General features: G+C 41.4%; 1 protein-coding gene across 9 annotated transcripts in view; it reads right to left on the bottom strand.

The window, feature by feature from the left end:
- GULP1 (GULP PTB domain containing engulfment adaptor 1) overlaps positions 1-19,794 on the bottom strand; it is a 2,063,281-nt gene that overhangs the window by 896,533 nt on the left and 1,146,954 nt on the right. Inside the window, exon 1 of one of the 9 annotated variants that reach the window (XM_069615622.1) lies at positions 17,119-17,176. The exons of 7 other annotated variants lie outside the window; for them this stretch is intronic. The gene's annotated coding sequence lies outside the window, so the exon portion shown is untranslated. Of the gene's footprint in view, positions 1-12,270; positions 12,471-17,118; positions 17,177-19,794 lie in introns of those variants that run through there. One more of the 9 variants, XM_069615620.1, reaches the window with a different exon arrangement.

Genomic DNA, 19,794 nt, shown 5'->3' with positions numbered 1-19,794 from the left:
TTAACAGAAAATGATTGTATGGGAAAAGAAGAGTTGAGGGTGTTATTAAAGAACAAAACACGAATTAGATTACAGGATGGACTCATGATTAGAGAGTCCATAACAGGGCAAATACAGTGGGTAGTACCCCTTTCATTCAGAGGACTAATGCTACACCATGCACATGATGCCATAACTGCAGGCCATAGAGGTTCACAAAAGACATTAGAAATACTAAAAGATTATGCTTACTGGCCACATATGTCCCAAGATGTGGAATTATATACTAGAGGATGTCTAGTATGCGCCCAATTTAAACCTGCTTCACCAATGCATAGAGCACCATTGATGAAAAGAGGCCTAACTCTCCCATGGTCAGATTTGCAAATAGACTATGTAGGTCCTTTAAAAAGGTCGAGCAGGGGACACCGCTATATTTTGAGTGTGGTATGTTTGATGTCAAAGTGGATTGAGTGCATTCCCGCACCAGATTGTAGTGCGCAAACAGCAGCCACATTGCTGGTGAACCATGTGTTCTCAAGGTTTGGGTTGCCACAAAGAATTGAGTCAGACAGAGGAAGTCATTTCACAAGTACTCTAATGAGTAAGGTATGGCAAATACTAGGTGTGAAAAGGAAACTACATATCGCATATCGGGCGGCGTCTTCAGGTACAGTTGAAAGAAGCAATAGGTCTGTTGTGGACATTTTAAAGAAATTTGTGGCAGAAGCAGGTTCCAGCTGGGATTTGCGTTTACCATTGGTTTTGATGGCAATCAGGTCGACTCCTGCCAAAGCAACAGGTGTTAGCCCCCATGAGGTCTTAACAGGTAGGAAAATGGTGTTACCACAACACCTACTATACAGAACACATGAGCAAACTCTAGTGAGTGCATCCACAGTTCATGAATATATTGATGAACTGAGGAGGCATTTGCAACATGCATTTGCTTTTGTGCAGAGAAATCTGGAAAGAGCTGCTGACAGTGCTAAGTCATATTATGACAAAAAGACATCAGTAAAGGAATACAATGTAGGGGATCAGGTGTACAAGTTTCATTTTGGAAAAAGTAAACAGAAAAATTCTAAATTTCTGGCAGCCTGGCAGGGGCCATTTCGAATTATAGATAAAGTCTCTCCTGTAGTGTATAAAATTTTGAAAAATGAAGGTGAAACAGCAATAGAGCAGTTTGTCCATGTAAATCAAATCAAACCATGCCATCCCAGACATGAGATCAGGCAGCTTGAGCATGTGGAAACGGATAGAGTCCCTTGAGAAAATAAATGGGTGTGATCAGGAGGCAGTGACAAAGAAGTTAAAAAAAAAAAAAGTTGATTGTTATGATGGCACATAAACACTGTAATATATGTAAAAATATATAATATAAATAAATAAATAAATAAATAAATAAATAAATAAATAAATGCACATATAACGGAAGCTCGTGGTTGGTGTGCAGAGAGAAAGTGTATTAAATATTGAATGCTGTTTTATATGTGTTTGTTTTCTTTTAACTTGTGTTTAATTTCAGAAAAAAGAAAAAAAAAAAAACGAAGTATTTTACCAAGCATGTTTTATTTTTGGCAAAAGGATGAAGTTAGTATTGTGCTATGTACTTAATCTGTTTATTTTCTATTTTGATTTAGACAATTAACATTATTTGGTCGGAGGTTCTGGGACCAGAGGCCACGGGAGACGATGGAGTCCTGGAGACCGCGAGGACGGATTCCGGGAAAGCCCCAAAGAGGGGTGAAGACCAAGGCTACAAAGCGATCAGCATTGAAGATGATACCGATGACATGTTTAACGATGGTGATATTTGGAGGGATCTTCAAGAATTCAGAAGCACAGGTTGTCATTGAACCTGGACCAGCATCTGGTATCGCGGTGGAAGAGGCACCAGGATTCATCATGAGTGATAGAAGGATGATTTTCCAAAATATATACATTCCATTAAATCCTGAGATTTTGATTGAAAAACACTTGAACAATACCGGAATTAAGATTGAACAGACTAAAGAGTGGCTGGAAATAAGAAAAGAGGACACTAAGCAGTCAATAAGAGATATATTAATGCAATTGGAAAAAACATTAGTGAATTCAGCAGACATTAAGAAGAAGAGAGGAAAGAGAGGTGCGGTGATGCTCGCGATATCAATGGTAATGTCTATAATTGGAGCAATAATAGGTACTACAATATCAACAGCCAATTCTATTTCGGTAGGAACACTGAGTACTAAAGCACAACAACTGAGTATTGACCTAGAAATAATACAAAAGACATTAGATGGAATTAGAGGGGGACTGGATGAACAAGTAAGATTCATAAATGAAACTGCAATCATTCTAAATGAACAAGCGGATGTGATGCAACGGGCGACTAAAATAATACTTAAGCATGACAGAACTTTAAATGAAATATTGAACATAATGAGTCCTGTTGATAGACTATTAACGAATTATATGAGAGAAGTTCAAACTGCAGTTTCACAATTGATTCAAGGACATATTCCCTTGTATTTTGTTTCGCAGGATATCATTCGTCAAATGATAGAAAGATTGACCAGGAGGGAAATTGACCTCATACAGATAAAAATTGCATTCGAAATGGGGAATGCAATGCCGTTATATGTGGACTTGGAAAGACTAGAGATCGGATTTTTGCTATGCATCCCATTTGTAGCCCCTGAACTTATTTATCAAACGAAGTGGGTACACAACGTGGGATTTTGGCAAGAGGACAAATTCATTAAGATTAAGACTCCAGAAGTGGTGGCATTTCAGTCATGGGAACCTGAAGTTTATTTAATACCAAACCTGGAAACATGTGTAACATTTAAAGAACAAAATTATATGTGTCCAGGTAAACCGTTTGTTCCTGATGCCACAGATGCTATTTGTGGATTGAAATCTGACCCAAGTATATCAGAGGGATGTGAAGTGATTATTAGTAATATGGGGAGTGAAGAAATGGCACAGGCTAAGATGGTCAGAGGTAAATGGTTGGTCAGCACCTGTTTAAAGAACATGACGGTAGTACATTTAAACCATGGAACATACGTGGTTAAACAGGTAAAATATAATGTTTTTTATTTACAGGTTCCAAAGGATGCAATTGTGTCAATTGGGGGATTAACATTGTTCCATGTAACAAATGATGTTTGGGAAAGCCAAGTGGAAAATATCGATTTTTTTTCAAAGGGATACTTTTCCAATAGATCCAGATGTGGAATATTTATTGAATCACAAAGAAAGACATGTTATGAAAATGAATTTGCGAAAAAACAATATTACAATTAGTAATCTGGGCATAATAGAAGTGGAAAGATTTAATTGGGGAACCTGGGGGGAACGCTCAATAGTGGGTTTGGCTATCCTGGTGCTAATCATGGGTGGATGGTTGATTGTGCTATCAGTAAAAATGAAAATGTTACTGATTTTACTGACTACGTCAGGAAGAGAAAGATATCCCAATACACATGCATTTTAAGAGAAAAAGAAAGAACAAGTTGTTTTTAGGAATTGGCTTGGATTATAGCCAAGTTCTAAAAAAAAAGGAGGGTATATGTAAGGATATTTGGCATGTTACAGCACAGAGTACAGCACTACTGCACAAGTAGCATTTTTTTTTTGCAGCACCACCACAAGGGTGCGGTGCATTGCTATATGGGTTAGCAGATTAACAAGGAAAGACAGGCTATTCAGTCAAAAAACGATTTTAACATATAAGATGCAAATCTATTTTTACAGTTAAAAGCACACGTGTTCATTTAAAAATGCACACGATTTTTCACCTGAAATGCCTATATTGCTAGAGACACATTTGAAAATTAACAGCTAACATGTTAACCATTAACCTGACTAATAAAACCTTATTTTAATATAACTCACTAATAAAATGTGTTCTCTACTGCAGAATTAGGCATACTTTAAAAACCAGTTAAATGAGTGTGCAGATTTTTTTTTCCTCTCTTCTCTGCCTGATTATCCGTGTTGTTGTGCACAGTAACTGCAGGAGGAAGGAAGTCAGATTTGCAACAATTGCAAATGTATAAGCGAAGCTATTGTTGAAGAATAGGAGGATGAGAGATGATGGATTTCATTGGAACACGTCATAAAGAGGGCTGAGAGGAAAGTTTTAGTGGGCAGTATCAGGGAAAAAGACAGGCAGACATCTTTCTGCACTACTGGGGAGAAGACCTGGCTGTGGGGGTGTCCTGCTGCAGTCGAGACTGGGGAAAGCTGAAAGAATTACCTTTCCACTGGCAGAGGCAGTCCTATCTGAAAAAGCTGAGAATTCCAGGCAATGACCCCGGCTTGAGAAGGCAAGCGTTCCTTTTTGCTGGAATTAAGCCAAGAGAGCCACATTCACAGAGAGAAGCCTCTGAACAGATAAGGTAATTACCTAACTGGGGGAGCTGTGTGTGTGCACGAAAGTATGCAGTCAGTGTAGAAAAATGAAAGTCCCGTGCGTGTCTTAATCAAGTGCTAATGTTGCAATTTAAGTTCTGTTCTCCGCCACTATAATTGCAGTGTGTCATTGAAAATGCTTTGATTGTTCCATTTTATTGCTGTAAAGAATGAGATCATGTCTAAATGCAACTTTTATAATACAGAAAATATTTGAAAACAGACGGGTGGTTTATTTTCTATTTACCATTACAATGCCAATGATGTGGGGAGATTTTTAAACAGTGCAATGGTCATTTTAAGACAGATGTGTGTATGTCAGAATCAGTATGAATAATTGTGAGTGACTGTAGTATAACTTGTTGGAGGTACATGAGCCAACGGGAAGAGAGACTCTCTGAACATAGCTCCCTACCGTATATAAGGTAGTGGAAATTACCACAAGACTACCACATATAGCTCTCTGTCGTAAATAAGTCAGTGAGTTTGCCCATGGTGGCGCACCAACACTATCACTGGAAATTGTGGTATCTCTAGAATGCAGGTCTGAGGTCTCTCTAGTGATCACACGAAAAATCTAAGCGAAGATAAGGGATTCTGGACATTGGGGCCACAAATAAAACAAGGGAATTATGCTCACCAAAATACCACCAACCACGTATACCAAATATGCAGGTCTGGGTGCTGAAATAATGCATGTCCATTGTATTATTGTTGCACATGGCCAAATCTGAATACAAAGAGTGATTATTGCTAAGTTATTTTTCGGCGGTAATAAAATACCGTCAGGCCCCAAATCTCCACAAAATACCCTACAATCTGTGTGTGTTTTGTTTGGTGTTAGACAGTGAGTATGCAGGATATTGGAAATATTTTAGTAGGGTTAGTTATTGATGTTAGCAGACTGTGCCGTTCTGTGTGGTGGTTATGTCGGCTAGCAGGGTTCATATTCTTCTATGGTTTGAGTTCAAATACATTATTTCGTTGGGTCATCCATGTTTTTTTGGTTCATTATGTTTTCAGTTGTTTTGGGTATTTCTATTTAACAGTGTTTTTTGTTTAACTCGTTAATTTTAAATGCCATGTTTTTACCAATTTTCAGAATTTATGTGGTCTTCTGTTCTTCGTGTTTCATTCAGGAGTGAGTTCCAAAGTTTGGCTGAGGTGCAGGAGAATGCTGATCCACCAACGTTCTGCTTTAAGCATTGTTTTGGTTTAAGGCAAATGTATTTGATGAGCCTTAGTGGTCAGTTCATCTTTCCCTGTATTAATTCTGCTCCTTGGCCGTGGATTGCTCTGTTTGTTATGCAGTGTGTTTTGAAGTGTTTGACTGGTGGCCAATGTAGGGATCTCAGTGCTGGTCTGATGTGTTAGTGATTCTGAGGAATAGTCTTGCTGCTGAGTTCTGTATTCACTGTAGTTTCTGGTAAGGTAGTCTGGCATTTCAAGATAGATGCTATTGGCATAGTCTATTCTTGACAGATGAGGGAGATGATGGTGAGTATTCTATTTGGGAAGGTGCAGAAAGGTAGTATACAACTGATTGTGTGTAGTGTGGGGAATCCTGCCGATCCCTCACTCAAACCCTAGCTAAAGACCCCCCAAAGGTGGCCAGGAGAGGGCAGGTGCTTCCTGATTCCAATCCCTGGGGTGGTGTACTGTAGGAGGATCACCTGGGTGGAGACAAGGCCCAGGGTAGTGGTGAGATTCCAGGGAATGAGACTTTGTATGTTTTCTCCTAAAGGGATATTCTTACTACCATTCCAGAATAAATTAAAGCTTGTTGTCATTTCTAATGGCTTTCAGCCTAGAGTTAAAACTTAGGGACTTTAACCTAAGATTAACATATCTAAAGCAATTTCATCAAAAGAACATGTCTTTTTTTATCCCTGAGCTTCAATCTCAGTCTCAACATCAAAGGTGCACTACAGGGAATGGCAAGAGGTTTGCTTTCTCTGCATCTGCTGTCTCTAGGAAGACAAAAACTCACAGTCCCTCTTCGAAAAATATTAGGGAGGTTACATCTAGCCGTACAAATGTAAAAAGTGGAAAACCCTAATTTTCTGTAATGGACTACATATCCAAGAATCCCTCAGGCAGTGTGATGAGGAAGAAGGCTGAGGAAGCATGCAGAATTAAAGTACAGGCAAGTAGGCATAACAGCCTTTGTCAGTGTCAGGCAGTTAACATTAAGGGCCTGCACCTGAAGTCAATAGCCCCACTTGAGAGGCATAAAAGGCAGCAGTAGGAAGGAGCAGAGCTGGAAGGTTGACAGTAGTAGAAAAGCAGAAGAGCACAAGGCTGGCAGTTCACAAGGAAGTGTGAGCATTTAAGGGAAGCCAGGATGAGATTTCACCTGCAGGCTCTGAGTTGGTACAGTGTCCACAAACCCTGTCCGGCTGTGGCTGTACTGAGAGGGACTTGAAGAAGTTAATGTTTTCCTCAGGTGAACCTAATAGCTGTGTTGTGCAGTTACCCGAGGCCCATATGCAGAAGCGAGCAGATGGAAGTAGGAGAGAAGGAGACACTCCATGGTCGAGGCTGGATCAAGGACACCAGTGCTGCAGAGGTGTCTGGATCCCAAGAGTGCCTGAAGTAGCAGTAGCAGGAAGAAAAGCCGGCAAGTGGAAGCCACCTGCAACCGCAATGTTTAGGATCCATACTCCAATTCAATAATAAATCCTTGCCGGTAACTGTAACCAGCTCCATTTAAACTTGTGTAGCAAAAAGAGAGAGAAAAAGTTGTCTGTTGCTGTGGAAGTCAGGACAACAAAAGAAAATGTATCACACGCACTTTTAAAACAAGTTAAAGTGCTAGCATATAAGATAAACTTTCATTATTCATTGTTGTAATAAATAAGCTTAAATCTGTCCTTGGGCAGGCCGTTAATATGCCCTATATCGTGGTTTTATAAGAACTGGGATTCCCGAGAATTGGCTTTGACTGTCAAACCAGGCCTGTATTTTTTTGGACTAGGTTGTGGACTAATAGTAACCTGGGTTTTTATAAAAATACTGTCAGGGATGTCCTGACTCAGTTCGGAGGAACAGATTTACATTGGTTCCGGGCTATTAGAAAGGAGTTGATCTCAAAGGGAATGGAGGGTTATTGGCTCCAGCCCGAACTGATTCCAGCAAACTATGAAGCCCTATTTAAAAATGTGAATGCAGAAAGGTGGGAGAAAGAATCACAAGAAAAACTTGTGTGTTCAAAAAGCACAGCCCCTTATTTGCCCAGAAAAGCTGTACCTGGTTTTGAATCCTATCTAGATAGAATGCAGGCAAAATCAATGCAGGCTCTTTATATGAAGCTGCGCTTTGGTACTTTACCTTTGGCAAGCCTAAAGCATAGCTGAAACTCAAGTATTTCTGCTGCCCGCCCCTTCTGCCATAATGTAGATGAAAGTATTGTACACTTTATTTTTTTCTGGCCAGCCTATGTTTATTTCAGGAGAAAACATGTGATACTGCTTTTCAGGTATTTTGATGTTGGAAGGGTCAAAGTGGCTTTGTGCCTCTGTCTGGCGGGAGATTGTGAGATGGTACTTTGTTATGGTAAATTTTCTGCTGCAGGCTTGGTCAAAGAGATCAAAACGCTTACTTGTAGAAGTGAAAGTTGTATCCGTTTCACTGGCCTTACACTAATTGATTATTTTATGTTCTTAACGTACCTCTTGCATATTTTATTGTGTGTTTGCATTTTATAAAACCTGTTGATTTTTAAATGTATTAATATGCTGTATTTTACTCTATGTGACTTTTATGACTCGTTGGGCTGGAAATAAAGACAGAAAAAATAAGCTTATCGGAGTAGTTGTGCATCTTTAATTAGGAGGCAGAACGCTGTTTGTACTCACTCAAAAGGTAGCAGCTGACTTTCCTGAATTGTTACAAGAATATAAACATCAAAGCAAGGTTGCATGTGAATGATGCTGATTCCCAATTCCGTTAAAGCCGCATTCAGTATGAATGAAAGGGAACACAAGGCTTTACAGTTGAAATTCTTAATCAAAGAGTGGTCACGTGTACCTAATTCTGTTTCCTTTGTGAAACTCCAATCTTTTAACATCTGGAACAAAGTACTTTTTAATTGTAGAAGTTGCTGAAGTAGCAAGAACAACAAGCATTACCCAGGCCAGCAGAACTGTGTAACTGTATAGAATGCCAAGCCCATTGCTGGCACACTCCTATCATCAAGATAACTTTATTTGGCAGTCAGGCTATCAAAGTACATCATAAAATATCAACATTTACTTAAGTTATCATAATACATTTGAAGTGGGAGAATGGAAGAACAGGCTCCCGCCAATCCCCTCTCGCACTTGGCCTATAGGATCACGGCTTAGACACCCGCCACGAGAGGAGTTTGCCTATCTACCAGACGACCAAATACCCTGGTACAGGAACATACGGATGTGCCCACCCACCTGCCCAGCAGCCCGACCTGCCCATGCCGACACCTGCGGCATAGATCAACTCGACTAAACCAACACATCGTTAGAGATGCCATGATGACCTAGCCAACGGTCAGCACGCCTGTGCAAAACATACACACCAGACACTCCCACACCAATCCACACGAAGAACATACTCAGTGCTATGACGTAGGCGACGGACACACCCACGGACGTGCATCTTTATTATTTTCCACATAGGCTCTCAAAATGCAGAAACGCAAGACGCATAATGAACTTATCTAAAAAGGCTTGCTCACGCTTCTTCTAAAACCATGTACCATAATGAAGAATATAACGAAGACACGATACTGAGGATAGAGCAATATGATACCGTAACCTAAAGCGCAGTGCACCAACGGTTCCACCTATGCACCAGGCCCAAGTAGGCCGCAAGCAAAAGCTTCCATGAACATTAAATGAGCAAGAGCTCGGTTGCTGACCCTGCAGAATGAGCCCAGCGAAAGCACACAGCCAAGGGTACAATGTTGCAATCTCGCACGCCGCAAGCCGACGTCAAGGTCGCACCTGCAAATTAAACCAGGCACACAGTGGAAAAAACAATATTAATTGTGCAGAATTCTGCCTCAAACACGGTCCCACCTCACGTGACCAAGCCAAACCTGACAGGATGCCAAGGCCAGGGGAAAGGAGACGCCTGAATCCCACGTTTCAAGACACAGGCAGATACAATTAAAAGACTCAATGGACATCTGCGACAGTGGGAGTAGTTGGCTTTCCAGCATATGAATAAATCCTCACATTGTCTGCACCTACCCATAGTGAAAGATTGTTGCAAATGACAGGTACACCGCGAGCTGGGAACAGCGATGGTCCCAGACTGGGAGGCTCGCGAGCGGACCAATCAGAACATGGGGCTCTTGTCACTGACGCCATTAGCATTGACCAATCCTCAGGGGTCTTCATGTAACAATTTTCATGTATCAAACTGAAGTGACAACCCAAGTATATCACCTGACTAACCCTCAACCACTAACACCGTTCTCTATACGTATGCTATACTAACCCTACCACTCGAGTAACCAATCCAGAGTGGAGATAGGTTTTTTGCTAAACCTTCTAAGGTGACGCAAGTAGCGTGTCATACTAAGGTAAAAAGGGCCTGCGAGCCCCACGATTGTGTGTGTGTCAGGACGGACGCGTACGATCCTTGACCCATCCCTGCCGTTTTGTCTAATAAACAGCAGAATCACCTTTCTTCTTGCGTGTGTCTCATACTCTATCTCTTTTGGGATATACGGGAGGAGTTGGGGCCTCCCTGCCCGGAGGTCTGCGGACGGCCCGGCCGACCCCGGCAGAATTTCCCCCCGACACATTAAACCAACAAAAAGTGCACCACAGTTCAAATTGGGAGAGAGCCCCCCCCCACACCCCTACTCTGTGGTCCAACCAGAGTTCAATCTCAAGCTCAAAGCCGCTTTAGTTGACACTTAACCTTTTTCACAGGTTGGTAAGGTTTGCAACAGATAGAAGATTATTAAATGGGGCTGATCTTTGTGGGTGAACAGATATTGGAAAGGGATACAGGGCAGGCTAATTGCAATTCCACTGTTTCCAGACTGGCCGTAGACCCTGCTCTATCCAGAACGCCTTTGGCGACCTTCTGGTCCCATAATTTCACGCTTACAGAGTCACACTGATTCTCACCATCGCTAGACATACAACTATAGTTTGCTATGGTATCTCTGAACACAAATGGACAACCCCTGTGTTACAAAGCCAGTACAAACATGTATTTGAGAGTGAATCATTTGGCTGTCGCTTATTATCAATTAGTCTTGGCACCCCGTGAAGGAATGCTGCAACACTTCTTGGCCTCCCCTGGTCACAAGGGCTAGATATATTTTTCTTAAAGCCGGGTCTGAATGTTCTGGGTGCTCTAATTGCCTTATCTCTCCAAGGATCCTATTTGACCTAAAACACAGGTCTTCAATAGTACGGGCTTTGGTTTAGGGGTAGGGTTCTAGAGGGGTGCCTTAGGTGTATTCAGCTGGTCAAATTTATCGACAGAAGGATGTAACATATAGGTGTGCACATTGAGCTCACCAGAAGTAGTGGCCAATGCTTTGTCCCCAGAGACATGTTTGTTGCAGCCGGTCCTTTTTCCAACAGCCAATAAGCCCTGTGTTGCTTGGTCTAGGGGAAAATCTGGATGTAGATTGCTAGGCACCTTTAAAACAAATGACCCATTAATGATCTCTCTCACAAGTCCCCCTCCTCCCCTGCCAGGGGCCTCTACCAAGACCCAGAGTAGTGCCCTGATGGCTGCAAGTTCGAGAAGCACCTGATTACAGTGCATCTCTGGGTGGTATGGGCCTCTGTGACCGGTGTATCAGGAATTGACCACATGGCTGGCCTGGTTAGCTTATGGGCCCTAAGTGGAGTCACGTGGAGAAAGGAGCTAGAGCTCATTCACATGTTAGACATGGTCTCGCCCCAGGAGCTACTGGTGAAACTAGGGCAGTGTTTATTATCCATCACATCATCAATCTCTTTTTCCATGTCTATTAGTTCCAAGGGGCCTGATCCACAGATGGACAGGGTATGAATGTTGCTGTGTCCAGGCTCAGGCAGGGATTCAGTAGCCAAGGGGTTATTAATTTGCGGGAAATTGGTTGGCAGGCCCTTCCCCTCCCCTTCAGACCAGTCAGGGAGACAGGGCGCTGGAGTTACACCTTCAGCCACTGGTGCTATTGTACTGCTCTGAGACTTGCCTGCTCAAGGGGCAGACATTGGGCAGACGCTGTGGGAACCAAGGAGGGGGGGGTCAGCAATTTATAATGCGAGAAAGTTTCAGCTGGAGTTAGAAGAATGTGATCATGCCCATTACAGGAGTGGCAGGGGGTAGCAGAACAGACAGACTCCTGCGGTGGTCAGTAGACTTCCATAAGTGAAAGAAGCTGCTTGTATTTTAGCCACATAATTTCCTTCGGAGTGGAGGGCTGTCGATCCGCCCAGATTCTTGGTCGCTTCACCTCCATGAACCTCTCCTAGTTTGGCTTTTAAAACCCCTCATAGGGTGTGTTGGGTAACCTTCAAAAACTGATGAATCTCCTTGGTCAGAGAATGTGCCTCTCCAGTGACATTGATGTTGCTATTGTCTTTTCCCCAGTGGCAAAATCCATTTCAGTAACTCACTCGCCCTCATGTCGAGGTAGGCCAGAAACTAGATTGCTTTTCACAGCTAGAATCTTACGCTTGGATTTATGGTCTGCAATGGCATGAGATTGCTCAATAGACTGGGGGGGGGGTGTAAACTGTGAGCCAAAGGGAAGTGTGGGAAATGGGGAAGGGAGCACCTCCAATACCTCAGAGTCCTCCATACGGGAATGCCATGTATCAGTTTACAAAAGCGGGGAGTCACAGTCAGTCAAAACAGGGCCCAACCAAACGTTCCCGCTCTCACCTCAAGGAGGACTCCCAGGTCAACTTCCAAGTAAAGCTTCCTGCTTAGGGTCCAGCGGTCCACTCATGAATGTAATCTCTTTGCCACACCTGATGTTCGTGGAACACCGCCAACGGAGTTAAACACCCTGCACCCTTGGTCCTGCGGGCTTCGGCCCTGGCGTCCCTTGTGGCAGGGTAAGTGGAGAAGGGGGCGTGGCTTAGCGCTCCGGCACTATGGCTTCCCACCGGAGACGAGCTGCAGGCCCCTTGGAGGAAGTAAAGGTTGGGGTTAAGGGAGAGCAGGAAATGGGCCTAGTTGATAGACCCTTTTAACAGCAAATCCTGGTGCACAAACTTGACAGGGACCCCCCATTAATTCACCTGTTACGACATGTACTGTAGCATAAACATATTTTAATATTGCATTTTCTATTTCTTTAGTAAATCATAACATTTATAAAAACGTCTTTCTATAGGCACACCATTGATTTAAATGAAAACAATCTAACAATCCCATTGTTTCGTCTATAATGTACACGAGGCACGCATTCATACTCTGCAATTATACAAATAAAACCTTTACAGTAGGTAAAGAATCCATAAACTGCATTTGGCTACTTTCGATCATTTATCACCACTCAATGTTAATATTGGTAGCGCTATAACATTTTACCACCCACAAACGGTAACATTTCATTAGGTGAAATGAAATTCTTCCACAGCAGACCTTCAAACCCTCTAAATAGATTCCATGAGCTGCATTGCTAGAAACTTCGAAAAGGCGCATACATTATTCCAAGTAGCTCAGGGAAAGGAGAAAACACTGCTGGTTAAATCCTGTACATTTACAGTCATTAAACATCGTAACAGCTTTCAGATATGGAGAGTTACTGCAGTCCACGTTTAGACGCTGCAGAAATTGAATTTCCACCGTCCTAGGGATTCTGAATGGATATTTTGAATAAACGTGCATAGTAAAAAGAATGACAAATGCAGAGGGGAGTGGGACGTGAATGGACATCGTATTCCTCTTCTGACATATGTCAGTTCAGTGGTTTGTTGTGTGTTTTCAATTTCTAAAAATTAGACATTTGTCAAGTGAACGATTTTCATATGTAATAATCAAATGAAATATTACATTACAGTCAAATCTACATCATATTTGGCTTTGATTCCGGAGCAAATAATGACATTTTTTAAATCCAATATTTTTTGATAATTGTACTTTTTTTGTTGTTTTTTTTTTTAAAGCAAAACCGACTTTTTAAAGAGGACAATGTCCTTTCCATGCTAATATCCAATCCAAAATAAAAATCCCACATTATACATATATTGGCATATACCAAATGAATCTTGGCATATTCTGCAATCTTGATTCTTATGACAAGCATAGTTTTGGTGTTTAAAACTAGATTTATCAATACTTGAACTGTTTGCGGATTCTGGTTGCGGATCCTGGTTATACAGCATTTCCAATAACAATAACAACAGTAGCAGCGTCTAATAATGACAACGTTTAAAGAAGAATCTCATTTTTGGAGCTTAGATATGTGATTAGTAAAACCATCTATTTTTAACGTACACATCAAATGTATTTGAAAAGAAAGTAAAATCCCCATACGACAGAAAACATGCCTCCATATAGCTTCCAAATCCTAAATAATTGTACTGTGGCCCTTGACCAATCCTAGTGGGGTTCTGCTTTTGGGAGATGATCACAAACCATTTGGTCTTGTTTCCAAAGTTAATGGCAGAGAGCCCAGACAAGACTGACCACATCACGAAGGAGACATGTTAATTTCAACCACTAGTAGAAGGGCGATTCAGTGGAAGAGCATAACACATGACTAATATTTAACAAATATAACGAGGAATACAATACAGCTTTGAAAAAAAGTCAAGTAGGGTGTTTCACTCCTTCCAACACACTGCTATCCAATAAGTAAATAAGGAACCTAACAGCTGAAGCAAAATCAGCTTCAATTACAATCAGGACAAACAGAGGCAAGAAAACACACAGGGTTTACCTAAATTGACAACCACTGTAGATTAACTGAAGAATTTCAATGAAAGACGAACCATGTAAAACTTGTAAAATACATTTTCTCTGGAAATCTTACAAGGATATTATTCACAAAAGGGAACATAAACATTGTCTACCTTGGAAGTGCTGACGGGCATATATATGAACCAAATGTAAGACTCTTTTAGCAAATACATGCTATAGGCGCTAAACATGATCAACCCTTTGCAGAAAAAGAATTTCATTTTCAGAGGGTTTGCAGCTTTGTTTGAAGCAAAGTTCGGAGGGTCAATCATTGGAAATGGCAACATCTAGGGAAATCACTTTTGTAAAATAATGCCACACTATCACTCAACATAAAAAAAAAAAAAACACATAAGGCATTGGGTCCTGATTGTTGCTATCTAGAAAAAATGCAATCAGAATTTTGGTCCAGGTGTTTAACATAATTATTGTTCAGAAACAAATCCCTGGAACAGGAGCCCTGTGTGGTACTAATGCCCGAAAAGAGCCCAGTAGACACATGGAAAGCTTTATGAGAACATTCTTTACCAACACAAGCAGACTGGGCTAAAGGAAAGAAGATCACCTCATAAGTACATTTGGGTGATAGACCAACATTGTTGACAGTAGGTCAATATGTTTACATGCAAATGCTGTACATGGAGCATGTTCAGATTAAAATAAAACAGCTGTACCTAGCCTTCATGGACATCCAGACCATGTTTGGCATTGTAAACCGAGAGAACATCTGCAAAGAGTAACATTGGGAATCTCAAGGAGCTGACACATAATATAGCAATAGTAGTGGCTATCCAACGAGAACATAGAGGTGTAATCCTGTATGGCCTTCTGGGACTACTTCCAGAGTGAAAACAAACGTGGAGAGATGGGTAAGGCAGGATTGGGTTCTTGCTACCCTTCTTTTCACGTATATCTAAATAGACCACATGACTATTTGGAGTCTGTGTCAAGCACTGTCCTTAAAACAAGAAACATCTTAGTCCCCCTTCTCTTCACAGATGATATGGTGATGATAACAATGCCAGGCTATAGTAAAACATAAACATCATACCAACAATTCAACAATCAAAATTCCACCAAAGTAAACCATACAAAATCAGAGATTATGATCATGGGGAGAAGAATATTATATCTACAATCTCCTACATAAGAGAGGGACCTTTGGCTCAAGCAGAAAGCCTTTGTATCTTGTGTTATTGGTTTCTTCAAATGGAGTCCAGCTGTACCTTCCTATGAAGGTAGAGCTCTTAGAAAAAACAGTTCACGGGCCCTCCTGCAATTTGATTGTAACCACCTCAGTGCAGTTCGAAGGTCAGTCTTGAGCTGCCACATGGTGAAACAAGCAGCTCACATGACATTTGGTGAAGAGATATGGGGAGAATAAAAAACAAAATTGCCCCAATAACAGCAGGTTACACTGAAAGTGATGCAGGTGTGGCCAGTGTGACACAATGATTTCTTCCCTGCAGGAGTTCAAGGACAAGTAGTGGCTAAACAACCTACTCAGCCACTTCTACAAAACAAGGGTGATCTCAACGTTGATACAGGCGCAGTTAAGAAATATACGTCACCTAAATTTGCCTAATCACTCTCTATGGCCCAGAGATGGACCGGGGGAGCAGTTACCAGTCAATAGTACAATTCTGTTGTTCTAGGTAGTTCAACAGCATTGATCCAGATTTCTTAATGCTGTGCGAACGGTATGAACCATGCTCGAATGTTGTCGGTCCATTGTTCCAGATAAGGAGTATGTATTCGGGTCAAGCTGAAGTTTGTTGTAGTTTGAAGCATATTTGAAAAGCAGGGATTGTGAGGGCCACAAGAGTCCGTTTGGCAGTCAGTGGGATGGTATAGATTCTGGTGACTGGCTGTGCAGTTTGAGTCTGTCGGTTCGGTGCTGTGTTCGATGGCCACCAGGTTCGGTTCGACTGTCGATTTGGACCGGTAACCAAGAGACTGGCAGTTCAAAAAGTAATTTGAACACAGTGGTTGTTTCAAAAGGGGCAGAGGGATGACCCTCATTTCAGGGCAATTATAAGCGCATCCCAGTTGTGAATTCGGGATGCGCTTTAAATGCACTGAAATGCCGTCTTATTTGCTCAAATGTGCAAAGTGTGTAAAGAGCATATAAATGAGCGCACCTAACACGCGCTCATTCAGAAGTCCTTTGTGAATTGGGCTACTCAGTTGTTTGGTACAAGTAAGAAGAGGACCTCGAGCAGCCCCTCGCTTGCGCCAAAAAAAAAGGTTTCACAATCTGGCCTTTTGAGTTTACTTATAAATCCTGATGTACATTTCTGACAACATGGTCCTAAAACGTCAGCACATTAAAAAAGCAAAATGGAGACCAATCGTTATTTAAAATCAAGAAAGGGATTTTTGGCTAAATAAGATTATTTAATTATAATTCTAAAAAACGTCAAAAGTCTGAACAGTAGGGCCCGGTTCTCCAAGCTATATTTTTGGTGCATGTATGAGATGCCCAAGAAATGCACAAGCAAAGCGAGACAAATCAACATGCTTCACAGAAATGCACATATCAGAGACGTGCAAGTGCACACAAGTGCACACAAAATGGGGAAAAGGAGGGCAAAAGATGGGTGAGTAGAATGTTAATCAACCAAATGATTTATACAAAAGGTGAGTTCCGGGCCAAAGTGGCTAAAAATACAGCCAAAACCTAATTTTCAAAATGTGCACATCATCACTCAGTACAATGAAAAAGTGGAGCAAGTGAGCCGAAAAAGAGAAACATGATATGATCCACCAAAATAAGTGATGCAGGCTTTTCCACTACATATAACACAGTTCAATACTTACACAGAGATGCAGGTTTGCAACACAACAGATGCCAATTCCTTGGCCGTCATCCTGCTGAGATATCTGGGGAGGAGAAAGGAAAGGATGTATAGGTGGAGTATATACCCATTGCAGCTGGCCAATGGATAGTGCATCCAGAGGTAATACCGGAGATGGCAAGACAGTTGCAGGGGGGCTGGGTCTGTAATCGCACCACCTGCACTGCACAACGCATTCACAACCGGTCTTGCAACTTGGCACCTTGACATTTCTGTACACGGGGTGCTCCGTTAGACCTGCATACTCCTACTGTACCTTTACATCGGCACGCACATCAATGATCAACGTTCCTGAACCGAAAGGACATGGTAAAACCTGTGCCAGGCACAATGTCTACCTCTGTCCATATGGCAAGGTATCCACACAGGAAATGACTATCACAACACAGCTGCAGTTCGAAAAAGTAGTATAATTGTCTCCTATTCTAATATTAAACATGTGGAATTAAAACATGATAGTGCCATCCACAAATTACAAACTGGAATCAAATAATGATCATGGTGTTTATACATCAACAAAATACCGAGAATGGAGTGAAGTGCATCCTGGGAGTTTATTGCGCATATGGGAGGACGCATCACTGCCTTGCCATCTCCCCTCGTAGGTTTACCGGGTGATGATGTGTGGTTTGCAGGACAGTTCGGGCAGACTTGTCTACTGAAGTGACACTGGAGGTACTGCTCCTGCTAGACTCAGCGGCTGTGCAGCCAAATAACCATCAAGGGCAGCTGCAATTTGATTTGTTTCTGCCACATTCTCTGAGTGTTGGCACAGTTGTAGGTGCACTTGTCGACAGGCCATGTGCTGAACCTTATTGTTCAATTTATGCAAGTCCTCCCGAGTTGCCCGGAGGTCCTACCAGGTTGCACAGAGATCTTCCAGGGTTGGCCTTGCCTGCTTAACCATGGCCAGCTTGCTATCGCCAACCTTCTTGGATTGGCTAAAGTGCCCCTCAACTTGAGTACTGCGATTGACGTAGAGCTGCATTCGTGCAGTAAGCTAGTGTGTCACATTTCAGCTATCCAAGCGTGCTTAAAAAGCCACCCCCGAACTATGCACAATGAAATTTTGTCTTTTGAGTTTCTACCTCTAGTCTCAGACAACGCTTAGTTTAATAATTAAGTGTGTGGCAATCCCACCCTCATACTTTGAGACAAGAAATATTCAGTTTTGCAATAGCAATTTCTTTCATGAATAAAATGTAGTCAAAATAATGTGACGGGTGATTCCACAATTGAGTTACAGAGGGACTGTTGCCTCATCTCAGTCTACAACAGTTCAACTGTTCATATCACTATTCCTGTATGCACACAACTTAACATTGACTATTGGCATCAGAAAAATATGCTTATTTTAAACCCACTTCCACCATGCAGTCAAAAGGTTAAGCCCCGGTCAGGATAAGGCTTAAAAAAACAACAACAATGTACTGCAGTTTTAGTGAAAATTAAATATGATACTCCAACCCTCAGAATGATTTAAACCATTAATGTTGGACACTATTTATGATAAACTTGGTTTCTAGGTTGAGAACAGACGCTACCGGATTGGGTCTTACGTGTTGTTGGACGTGTTCCAACCAATTACAAAGGCTAAGGTTTCTCAGGATCACTGTCAAAATACCCCAGTTCAAAGTGTTCACCAAGGAATAGATTTCCCTTTAATATATTGCCGGACCCCAATTATATAACCTGTTGTTCCACATTCAATTTGAGATGACAAAGCATTCAGAGATCCCTTGTTGTAGGAGACAGGTCTAATGACATCACGCTACCTGGGGTTTCAATTTTAATGAAAACTCAGAAAACACATACACCTAGCGCTATGTTCCCTTTTTTGTGAAATCACGTTTAAACAGGGCTCCCAAAATACTTTTAAATGCTAGCTGGCATTTAAATCCTTCTTTTGAAAATGTCTAAATAATATTAGGTTAGATTTAAAAAACCATGTTAAACATTATTTACAGAACAGTAAGCAAAGGGTCAGTTTCATTCTCTCAACCCAATTTCTGTTTCCTGCTTCTGATGGGCCATAAGATAACTAAGAAATATGTTCTATATGGAGTTGCCATTAAATAGGCATTTGACTATGGCATCCTATTAACTTTGGGCTCAATGTACTTAGTGACTTGAAGCTAACTGAATATAACATATTATGTTTGCCTATTCACTTACAGTATGCCATTAAGTAGAAGGTTAACCTGTCACGCAACCTGTCTAGGCATGATCTTGTGTTATATATGACACCATATGTTTTGTCTGGCAATGAGCTTTCCAATTCCATTTTCCAATTTCCAATTCCATGTTGACCTTTATGCCAGCTAAATCGCCCTATAGCAAATGGCCTTTAACATCTGTTTTCTTTGAAAACAAACATTATTTCTTGATTTTGTCTGTGCATATTATTATTAGTTACATTATTTAAACATGAAGTGTACAACAAATGTTGTACACTTAAAACGTAAATGACATCATTTATATTTTTGATGCCCCATCTTCAAATGTTTACATTTCATATCATTAAATGCATTTTTTTATATTGGGGAGAAAAAAATCCCTAGATCTGTAGGCGGTTGTATTGGGCCTGTCTGTGGGTGTCATCTTACAGTATGTTGGAGTGTGTAGCCAGGATGAGGTG

The sequence above is a fragment of the Ambystoma mexicanum genome, chromosome 9 (genome assembly GCF_040938575.1).
Source record: "Ambystoma mexicanum isolate Mex_15411 chromosome 9, UKY_AmexF1_1, whole genome shotgun sequence".
Taxonomy (NCBI): Eukaryota; Metazoa; Chordata; class Amphibia; order Caudata; family Ambystomatidae; genus Ambystoma; species Ambystoma mexicanum.
Note: the sequence above shows the minus strand (reverse complement) of the source record. Positions and strands in the feature narration are given on the sequence as shown.